Here is an 11,861-nt window from a genome sequence, read left to right as displayed (position 1 = left end):
GAGATGTAACCCCCACAAGGCAGCAGCTCATAAGTGATTGTAAATCCAGTTTCACACAACTGCACATAAAATAAAGTTAAATAAATCATAAAAAAATTCTTTAAAAATTTGAAATTAAAATAAGTTCTACACAACCGGAAAGACTGTCTCAAATAAAAGTAAAATAAAATGTTCTAAAATAGGACAACTTCCCTGCCCCCCCACCCCCACAGGGACACACTTGGTGCAGACCAAGAGATACAAACAAAATTTGAAATTAAACTAAATGTACAAGAAACTGAGCCTGGTTATTGTGGTGCACATCTTTTATTCTATCATCAAAGAGACAGAGGCAGGTGGACCTCTGTGAATTCCCAGGCTTTATAGAGAGGCCCCCAACCCAAATAAAAAAAAAAACATATATAAAAGTTTGACCAAACACCACCCCCCCCCAAAAAAAAAAGGAAGGAAGGAAGGAAAGAAGAAGGAGACATTATAAACTGTCTCCTTGGTCCTAGAAACTGGATCATGGGAATTTAGGACCTATGAGACAGTGCACGAGTCTTGTGATCTCACTTGGTAGATGAGTCTGGATTTTAACTCACAGATGTCCTTCTGCCTGTGTCTCCCACATGCTGGGATAAAGGGTTCCCTAATTCTTGAATGGCATACTGAAAGTAGTTATTTCTACTTGGTTTGCGTTTGATTTTTTTTTAAACAATCCATGCCTACTTATTTATTTATTTTTGGTTTTTCATGACAGGGTTTCTCTGTAGCTTTGGAACTAACCCTTGTAGACCAGGCTGGCCTCAAATTCACAAAGATCCACCTGCCTTTGCCTCCCAAGTGCTGGGATTAAAGGAATGTGCCACCACTACCCGCCTTTGTTTCTTTTATTTATTTTTGTTAAGCTCTACGTTTTTCTTTCCTCTCTTTCCATGCCTCCCCTTCAACCCTCTCCCAAGGTTCTGGCTATGACAAACAATGCTGCTATGAGCATAGTTGAGCCCATGTCCTCGTGGCACAATTGAGCATCCTTTACATATATACCTAAACGTGGTATTGCTGGGTCTTGAGGAAGGTTGTTTCCTAATTTTCTGAGAAATCGCCACACTGACATCCAAAGGGGGCGGTACCAGCTTGCATTCCCACCAGCGATGCAGGAGTGTTCCCTTTTCCCCACATCCTCTCCAGCATAAGTTGTCATCAGTGTTTTAGATCTTGGCCATTCTTACAGGTATAAAGTGGAATCTCAGAGCTGTTTTGATTTACATATCTCTGATGACTAAGGGTGTTGAACATCTCCTTAAGTGTCTTTCAGCCATTTTAGATTTCTCGGTTGAGAGTTCTCTGTTTAGGTCTGTACCTCCATGTTGTGAACTGGATTATTTGTTCTTGAAATGACCAATGTCTTGAGTTCTTTGTATATTTTGGAGATCAGACCTCTGTCTGATGTGGGGTTAGTGAAGATCTTTGCCCATTCTGTAAGGCCGTCGTTTTGTCTTGTTGGCCATGTCCTTTGCTTTACAGAAGAAGCCTTTCAGTTTCACGAGGTCCCATTGATTAATTTTGTTTCTCTCAGAGTCTGTGCTACTGGAGTTAGATTTAGGAAGTGGTCTCCTGTGCCGATGCGTTCAAATGCTTTTTTTAAAAAAATAAATATTTATTTATTATGTATACAATATTCTTTCTGTGTGTATGTCTGAAGGCCAGAAGAGAGCACCAGACCCTATTACAGATGGTTGTGAGCCACCATGTGGTTGCTGGGAATTGAACTCAGGACCTTTGGAAGAGCAGGCAATGCTCTTAACCGCTGAGCCATCTCTCCAGCCCCCGTTCAAATGCTTTTGATATTTTTATTTTTATATTTTTTTTATTGTGGATGAGGTCAATTATTTGAACTCTCAAATATTTTTATTGTTATTATCTGTTTGTTTATTTGTGGGTTTGCAACACGGGGTTTCCTTGTGTATCCTTGTATGCCCTGGGACTCACTTTGTAAACAAGACTGGCCTCAGACTCACAGAGATCCGCCTGCCTCTGCCTTCTAGTGATGGCATTAAAGGCGTACACTAAACACATTTTTTTTGAAAACAGGGTTTTTCTGTGTCACTTTGCCTGTCCTGAATCTCAATCTGCAGAACAAAGTAGCCTTACACTCACAGTGATCTGCCTGCTTTGGTCTCCCTGATCTTGGAGGTGTTTTATCATCTATCTATCTATCTATCTATCTATCTATCTATCTATCTATCTATCCATTCATTTCATTTATTAGTTTATTTATTTATTTTTTTGTTTTCTGAGACAGGGTTTCTCTCTAGCTTTCCTTCTTGCTTGCTTGCTTGATTTTTTTGCTTTCTTGCTCTCTTGCTTTTTTCCCCCTTCTTTTATTAGTTACTTCTTGAGGCATGGTTTCTCTGTGTAACAGCCCTAGCTGTTCTCTCTCTCTCTCTCTCTCTCTCTCTCTCTCTCTCTCTCTCTCTCTCAAATATGTTTGGTTTTGTGTTTTGCTTTATGAGACAGGGTTTCTCTGCTGCTTTGGAGACTGTTGTTAAAACTAGCTCCTTTCTTGTAGACCAGGCTGTCCTAAAACTCCCAATGATCCTGTTTCTGCTAAATATGGAGCCAGTGCTCTTGAATGCCTTTGTCTGGTGAGGTCAAAAGCCACCCCCCCACACACAACCCCCCCCCCCAACACACACACAAACCAAACACAGGCACAGGCACACCCAGAGACACATAAATAAACTTTTAAATTAAGAAGAGCCTGGAGAGCTAGTTTCGCGGCTCTTCCAGAGAAATTGGGTTCAATTCCCAGCACCTGCATGGCAGCTCATAGTGATTGTAAATTCAGTTTCTGGGTGATCTGACATCTTCAGACCATTGCACATAAAATAAAGTTAAGAAAATCATAAAAAAATTCCTTAAGAAATTGAAATTTAACTAAGTCCCACACAATTGGAAACACTCTCAAATAAAAGTAAAATAAATGGAAAAGAATACAGTGCTAAGTGCAGTTATGAAAATGTTTTGAAATGTGATACCTTCCCTGTCTCCCCCACATACACAAGCCACACTGAGAGATTTAAATAAAATCTGGGTAATCATTTATGTATCTGGCCTATGTCAGAGGGGCAGGGGAAGCTGAAGCCTTGTCCTTTGGGCTCCAGGTTCTCAGTACTGCGTCAAAAACTCGAGTGTATAGTGAGCCCATGTCTGTCCTGCCGGCAGCACTCAGGAACTGGGAATACAAGGATCAGGAGATCATCTTCAACAACCCAGCAAGTGCAAACCATCCTGGTGGGAAAGAGACCCTCTAAAAGAAATCAATAAAATGACATTTTTATTTTTTTCTGTCGGAAGTGAAAATGTTCCAAATAATTCACTGCATCAGTATTCCTGGAAATGATATCAAAATCAGAATTTTTCTTTTTTTTTTAACATTTTATTTTATTCTTATTATTTTCATTTTTATTTTTTTGGTTTTTCGAGACAGGGTTTCTCTGTGGTTTTGGAGCCTGTCCTGGAACTAGCTCTTGTAGACCAGGCTGGTCTCGAAATCACAGAGATCCGCCTGCCTCTGCCTCCCAAGTGCTGGGATTAAAGGCGTGCGCCACCACTGCCTGGCGTAAATCAGAATTTTTCATATTATTCCATGGCTGTTGTAATTTTCTCTGTGGCAGACAGAGGCAGGCAGATCTCTGTGAGTTTGAGGCCAGCCTGGTCATCTACAGTTCCAGGACAGGTGCCAAAGCTAAGAGAATCCTTGTCTCAGAAAATTTTTTTCTCTGCGTCTCACGTGTCATGTGTCTTTCTCTAAGCAGGCCCAGGAATCCTAAGAGCCTGTAGGTGATCTAGGAAATCTCCTGTAGCAGGGGCCCTGGCCTCCACTCCTGGCCCCTGAGGGCACCTGGTAAAAGTGAGAAGGCAGATTTCAGAGACTAGTAAAGTTCAAGGTCACCAGCCCTTCCCAACAGCTAGAACCTTTAAAGGGTGAGGCTACAACTTAATTGGCCTGCTTAGATATGGATATTTTTGTTGTGGTTCTTGTTTTACAGGGCAGGAACAGACATCCAAGTGGGAATTTTCCACAGCTGTTTTAATTTTCTCAGACTCGGTATTTAGTATGAGAAGTGGTGTGTGGGGTTGTACAAACACAACTACTGAAAAAGAACCCTAAGAAAGCAGGCCTCCCTCCCTCCCTCCCTCCTTCCTTCCCTCCCTCCCTCCCTCCCTCCCTCCCTCCCTCCCTCCCTCAGTTCCTCCCTCTCACCAAGCCATAATTGTGGCAGCCCCTTGGCCCACATAGTCCTTTCACTGATCAGTCAGACACACTCTTTTTTTATTTTTGAATTTTGGGTGAAGTCAATTAATTGAGCTCTTAGATGATGATGATGATGATGATTATTATTAGTTTATTTGTGTTTTTTTTTTTTACATAGAGGTTCCCTGTGTCCCTGGAACTCACTTTGTAGACAAGGCTGGCCTCAGACTCACAGAGATCTAGCTGCCCCTGCCTCTACCTCTGCTTCCTAGTGCCGGAATTAAAGGCCTGTACTAAACACACTTTCCCCCCCTAAGTCAGGGTTTCTCTGTGTCTGTCGCTTTGCCTGTCCTAAAACTCACACTGCAGAACGAGGTGGCCTCAAACTCACAGCGATTTGCCTGTTTCTGCCTCTCCTGATTTCTGAGGGCTGAGAACTGAGAATAAAGAAATGTGCTGCCCAAAATATACTGCCGCTGCTGCAATTAAAAAAATAAATTAAAATAAAATAACCTGAGATAAACAAAGAAAAAAAGGAAAACACCTGTTTCTTCCTTCCTTCCTTCCTTCCTTCCTTCCTTCCTTCCTTCCTTCCTTCCTTTCTTTTTCCTTACTTGTTTTTTTTCTGTTTTCTTCTTTTATTTTTGGTGAAGGGTTTCTCTGTATAATACCTTCAACTCACTATATAAACCAGGCTGTCATCTTGGTAACATTATGGTTTTGTATTTTCTTATTTCTTGTCTGTAAATCAACAAATCAACATTTCTTCTCTCTCTCTCTCTCACACTCATTCAATTTATGTTTTATTTTATTTTTGGTTTGTGTTCTTGTTTTGATTTTCAAGGAAGGGTTTCTCTGTTGCTTTGGAGCCTGTCTTTGGAACTAGCTCTTGTCAACCAGGCTGGCTGGTCTCAAACTCCCAGAGATCCACCTGCCTCTCTGCCAGATATGGAACCAGTCATCTTGGTTAGTTCAAAAGCCACCCCATAAACACACACACACACACACAACACACACACACACACACACACACACACACACACACACACAGAGGCACATCCAGAGAAACATATTTTTTTTTTTTTGGTTTTTAGAGACAGGGTTTCTCTGTGGCTTTGGAGCCTGTCCTGGAACTAGCTCTGTAGACCAGGCTGGTCTCGAACTCACAGAGATCCGCCTGCCTCTGCTTCCCGAGTGCTGGGATTAAAGGCTTGCGCCACCACTGCCCTGCGATGCCCCTACTATAAAAATGGGTTTCAGAAACCGGCCTTTTGCCACAGTGTCAGAAGCCCAAACTCTGCCTGTGGTCTCAGCTAGCTGATAAGCTTCTGTGACTCGCAGTGTGTTTGTATTTTTAAGTTTGTTTTTGGTTTATTAGACTTGGTGGTGTTCTCATCTTTGCATGACCCCCCCCCTCGACCCAACATTTAAGTGTCTTTCAACCATTTTAGATCCCTCTGTTGAGAGTTCTCTGTTTAGGTCTGTACTCCATTTTTTAAAATTGGATTATTTGTTCTTTGGATGACCAATTTCTCGAGTTCTTTGTGTATTTTGGAGATTAGTGAAGATCTTTTCCCATTCTGTAAGGCCGTCGTTTTGTCTTCTTGGCCATGTTCTTTGCTTTACAGAAGCTTTTCAGTTTCAGGAGGTCTCACTTATTAATTGTTTCTCTCAGTGTCTGTTTTTTTTTTTTCTTTTTTTTTCTTTCTTTTTTTTTCTTTTTTTTCTTTTTTCTTTTTTTTCTTCTTTTTTTTCTTTTTTTCCTTTTTTTTCTTTTTTTTCTCTCTTTAGTTTTTTTCTTTGTTTTTTTTTGTTTTTTTTTCTTTTTTTTTCTTTTCTTTTTTTTCTTTTTCTCTCAGTGTCTGTGCTACTGGGGTTCTATTTAGCAAGCGTTCTCCTGTGCCAATGTGTTCAAGTGCATTTGATATTTTTATTTTTATATTCTTTTATTGTGGATGAAGTCAATTATTTGAACTCTCAAATATTTTTATTGTTATTATCTCTCTATTTGTTTGCTTATTTGTGGTTGTTCAACATAAGGTTTCGTTGTGTACCCTTGTATGCCCTGGGACTCACTTTGTAGACAAGACTGGCCTCAGACTCACAGAGAGTCATCTGCCTCTGCCTCCTAGTGCTGAGATTAAAGGCATGCACTAAACACCTTTTCTATATATTTATTTTCCTAATAATTTATTTATTTTCATTTTATTGTCATTGGTGTTTTGCCTGCATGTATGTCTATCTGAGGGTGTCCGATCTTGGAGTTACCGACAGCTGTTGACTGCCATGTGGGTGGTAAGGAATTGAACCTGGGTCCTCTGGAAGAGCAGTCAGAACTCTTAACCACAGAGCCATCTCTCTCCAGCCCTCACCTTTTTTTTTTTTTTGAAAACGGGGTTTCTCTGTGTCACTTTGCCTGGCCTTGAATGTCAATCTGCAGAACAAGGGAGCCTTAAACTCACAGTGATCTGCCTGCCTTGGTCTCCCTGATCTTGGAGGTGTTTTTATCATCTCTCTGTCTGGCTATCTAGCTATCTATCCATTCATTTATTTATTTATTTTTTCTGAGACAGGATTTCTCTCTAGCTTTGGAGTCTGTCCTGGATCCAGACCTGGTCACAGCTGTACCTGGAAACAAACCAAAACCAAAACAAAGCAAAGCAAAGCAAAAGCCAGGCAGGACTGTCTGGTTGACCTTCCCTTTCCCCCTCCCCCATGGGCTCCTCAGAGGCGGTGAGGCCTCCTGCAGGGAATCCACAGAGCCTCTGCCCAAGGCTCTCCAGGGAACCCACTCTCTCCCTTTCCCCCAGCCCCAGGGCTGCCGGCCACATCTATCTCAGGCGTAGGTGGCGGGCACTCTGGCTATCCAGGACGTGACAGACACAGACACACAGAAGCAGGGAGGAACGGTGCCCACTCTCTCACTAGATGCAGGCATGCAGGAGGAACAATGAAAGAATGAGAACTGGAGAGATGGAATTTCTGGAATGTCCAGAAACCACATGGTGGGGATCTAGTGCCCTCTTCTGGTGACAGGGAGTACAGCACAGATTTGGGTTCTTGTGCTCCTGAGACCTACCCCAATTTAATACTGACATTATCCTATCATACCCTATATATCACATATAGGCTTGCTTGATATCACACACATACACTGCCTGCGTTTCTGCCTGACCCCTGTGAGAGAGCCTGGTACCTTCAGAAGACAGAAGATGGGGTGTGGGTCTGTCTGTCTGTCTATCTGTCCATCTATTCTTCCATAAAGTATTTATTCCTTTTTTGTTTGTTTTGTGACAGGGTTTCTCTCTAGTTCTCTCTAATTGAGTCAGTCCTGGAACTAGCTCTTGGAGACCAGAACGAGTGCTGGAATTAAAGGCGTGTACCACCATTACCCGGTTAGAAGTCTTTTTAAAAAGTAGGCAATCAGAGCTACAAATTTCCTCATAGGACTGATTTTACTGTGTGCCAGGGTTTGTGTAGGGTTTTGCTTTCATTTTCTTGAGTGAATCTCTCCCCCCCCCCCCCGTCTCTCTTATTCTAGAGATCTGTTTTGTCTTCCATGAGCTCTGAGGGGCACTTGGCTTGAGTGTGATACACACACAGACTTACTATTAAGGAAAGTTCAAGATCAAGATCCTTTCCTAACTCTGTGACCTTGCAACAGAGAAGTTTCAAGGGGTGTGAAGGGTGTGCCTACTGACACTGGAATTCATTTGATCTGCTAGGCAGCAAATGCTATGGATTGTGTATGTGTGTGTCTCTGTTAGTTTAGGTGTCTTTCCAGTCAATGTTGGTGTAATTACCGTGCGTCTGTATATTCAGTGCTGTGATCCTTTCAAATGGTTGTGAAGGGAGCCCTAGCCTAGGAATGACTTCAGTGACGCGTTATTTTCCTTTCCTAACTCTGTGACTTTGCAACAGAGAAGTTTCAAAGGGTGTGAAGGGTGTGCCTACAGCTCCACTGGCCTTCCTTGACGTGTACAGCTGTTGCCTTTCCTGTCAACATTCTTGTTGGAGTTGGGAAATTGCTGATTTGAACTCAGCCAATTTCATGGAATAGCCCTGGCTGTCCCGGAACTCATTTTTATAGACCAGGCTGTCCTTTTGGTGACGTTCTATTTTTTTTTCTTCCTCTTATTTTTCTATCTGCAGTCAACATTGGTGTAAGGACTGTGCACCTGTATATTCACTGCTCTGATCCTTCTCTCCTTCGTTCCTTCGTTCCTTTCTTCCTTTCTTTCATATGTCTGCCCACTCACGAAAACCCAAAAATTTCTAGCCTCCCAACACAATTAAAAATAACTAAAATTTTAGTAAACTGGCATTTAAAAAAGGAAGGAAGGAAGGCACGCAGGCAGGCAGGCAGGCAGGCAGGCAGGCAGGCCTGGATGGTGGTTGTGAAGGGAGCCCTGGCCTAGTCATATCCTCTGCCATGACTGTAACTCAGGAGCTCTAAAGGGTCTGAGAAGCTGCTTTCATGCTTCTGCTGCTGGGCATGCATTTATTTATTTATTTATTTATTTATTTATTTATTTATCTGGCTTATGTTGGAGGGGAAGGGAAAGCCAAAGCCTTGTCCTATGGGCTCCACGCTCTCAGTAGTGTCTCATAAACTTGAGTGTGAGGGCCCATGTCTGTCATGTCAGCAGCACTCAGAAACTGAAAACACGAGGATCAGGAGATCATCTTCAGCAACTCAGCAAGTGCGAACCACCGTGGTGGGGAAACAGACCCTCTCCAAGAAATGACTAAAGTGACCTGTTTATTTTTTCTGTTCTAAGTGAAAATGTTCACAACACATCACTATGACGATATTATTCCCGGAAATGAAATCCGAGTGGGATTTTTGAAACACTATTTTTATTTCATTATTATTATTATTATTATTTTTTAAAAAAACTATTCCACGTCTGTTTTAATTTTCTCTGACTCGGTATTTAGTCTGAGAAGTGTGGGCTGAGGGCGTGGGGAGTGGGGTGAAGAAAAAGAACCACAAGCAAGCAAGCAAGCAGTGGCCATGGTGAAAGGAGACCTTAGATGGCAGGGAACTGCCGTTGCCGCCTCCCTCCCTCCCTTCCTCCCTCGGTCCCTTGGTCCCCCTCGGTCCCCCTCGGTCCCCCTCGGTCCCTCCCTCTCACCATGCCCTAATGGTTGCAGAAGCCCCTGGCCCATCTAGTCCTGTCACCGATCTGTCAGACACGCTCTTTGTTTCCCCGTGAGCGAGCGAGCGAGCGAGCGAGCGAGGGAGCGATCGGATCGATTCGCCTGCTTTCCTAGCTGCCTGTGGTCTCGGTCGTACTTTCGTTTTCGTAGCCCCGAATGTCCAGCCCGGCCCGCCATTCACCGTGTTCGGGGGTGGGATGGGGAGGGGTGGGGGAACCGACAGGGGAGTTCCCTGTCCTGTTGTGGGCCCGTGCCACCTCCGGGCGTGAGCGTGGAAGGACGCTGTCACGCCAGAGAAGGTGAAGACGCCGCCGCCGCGGTCGCGGCCGAACGAGCGAGCGAGCGAGCGATCTATGGCGGTCGGTTGTCGGGCGCCCCCTAGCGGTGGCCTTTTTCTGCAACGCTCCTGGTCCTCGGTCGTTGACGAGGACGGGGCGAAATGGCTTTTGTGAGGCGGAAAGAATGACGAGAGTCCCGGCCCGGCAGGCGGGTGTGTCCCGGAGTCGGTGTCGTGCTTGGGGACGGTCTGTGTAGGAGGTTGTGCCGGAAGAGTCACCCATGGGTGTGTGCGTTGGGGATGGAACCCAGTGACGGGACCAGCTGGAGAGGGTGCTGGGAGACTTGAGCGGGTCGACCAGAAGGCTTCAGTCGTTTGCGGACTCCCGCTAGGTGTCGGGTCCACCCGGGCCCAGGATCGGTGAAATACCTCGGCTTTAAAAGTTGCTTTTCCCTTGCTTTTTCTCTCTTCTAAAGAGCCCTGGGACCCGGCGACCCGAGGCCAAGAGGAGGCGATGGTTGATCCCAGCTTCCCCGCTGCCCCGTCACGGACTCGTTGGGGGTCTCGGACCTTTTTTTTTTTTTTTCCTTCCTCTTGCCAGGAACCCTCGGTCCTCAGCGGCGGGCCTTGCCATGCTGAGGCCGAGAGGAGGCCGTGGTCCCGGCTTCCTCGCCTCCCTGGTCCGGACTCGTTGGTGTCTCGGAGTTCTCCCCCGCCCCTTTCTCCTGCCCTCGGTCTTGCGAGAGCCCAGCGGCGGGCCTCGTGTTCTCGAGGCCGAGAGGAGGTGGTGGTCCCGGCTCCCCTGTTCACTGGTCCCCGGTTTCTTGGACTCGAGATCCCCCCCCCAAGTTTTTCTTCTTGCCCTTCTCCATCCCTAGCGGCTGGTCGCAGGGTCCTCGGCCGGGAGGAGGCTGGGCGCCCGGCTTTCTGGCATGTCCACCTCGCTCTCTCGGTCCTTTCATGGTTATGAGGTCGACCAGTTGTTCCTTTGAGGGTCGGTTCTCTTGTTTATGGGGACATTTTTGGGACATTTCACCCAGCCTCACTTTCAGGAGTTCTGTGTGGTCTGTGAATGACTCCCCGTACCTGTTGCCATTCTTCTAATAATTGCTATCTGTCCTTATTGTACCTGCAGATAGGTGCTGACACGCTGTCCTTTAATTGGGTGACATTAAAGGACGCTAGGTGGCGGTCTCTCTTCCGAGCCTCACAGGGTGTGATTTTTCTCCGTCTAGCCCAGCCCGTGTCTCGCTGCTGTGCTTTCCTGTGAGGCTTTTTGAGATGACCGGCTTTCCTTGCCTTGCTTTTGCCCGTGGTGAAGCGTGTCAGGCGTCCCCGCTTCGTGGTTTGTCACCCATTCTGTTTGGATGGTGGGACCCGTCTCTCGATGCTTCTCCCTTGCCATCCCGGTGCTTTTTTTTTTTTCTTTTGCATGCGGGGACCAGGTTGTGGAGCTCCCGAGTCTCCTCCATGGTCCTCTGCTCCCGTGTGCCTCCCGAGCGCACCGGTTTTTTTTTTTACCCCCCCTCCCAGCTTGTGGAGCTCCCGAGTCTCCATGAGTCCTTTTTGGGTTGAGGGTGGCCCGGCCCTTCTGCTGCCTCATGTTATGTGCCTCCCGAGTGCACTCCTCTTTTATTGGATTCCCCGTTGACCCCCCCACCGCTCTTTTTTTGGTGTGGCGGTGTGAAGGGTTTTCTTTTTTTTTTTCCTTTTTTTTTTTCCTGTGGCATGTGTTGGGTCTGTGGTGATCTCTCGCTCGATTCTTCCCGGTTCTGCTTTGTTGATCGATGTGGTGCGCTTGCCCTGTGTTCATTCGGGCCGGAGGCCTAAGCCGCGCCAGGCGAGGGACGGACATTCATGGTGAATGGCGGCCGCTCTTCTCGTTCTGCCAGCGGGCCCCTCGTCTCTCCTCCCCACCTTTACCGGTGGTGTGTGGAAGGCAGGGGTGCGGTTATCCGGCCCGAGCCCTGTGAAAGCCCCCCCGCACTCTTCGCTGTGGTTCGTGGGGGTTCCTGTGAGGCGCGCCGGGGGCTTTGTTCCCCGTCGCGCGTTTCGCTATGCCCACCGTGTGTGGGTCTGTTTGGCCCTCCTCCCTCCGAGCCGGGGGAGGGTCGGCTGATTGCCGCGTTACGTGCCCCTCCCGACCGGGCTCGTGTGCACGCGCCTTGCTTGCGATCC

The sequence above is a fragment of the Microtus pennsylvanicus genome, chromosome 9 (genome assembly GCF_037038515.1).
Source record: "Microtus pennsylvanicus isolate mMicPen1 chromosome 9, mMicPen1.hap1, whole genome shotgun sequence".
NCBI lineage: Eukaryota > Metazoa > Chordata > Mammalia > Rodentia > Cricetidae > Microtus > Microtus pennsylvanicus.
This window is presented reverse-complemented; position numbering follows the sequence as displayed.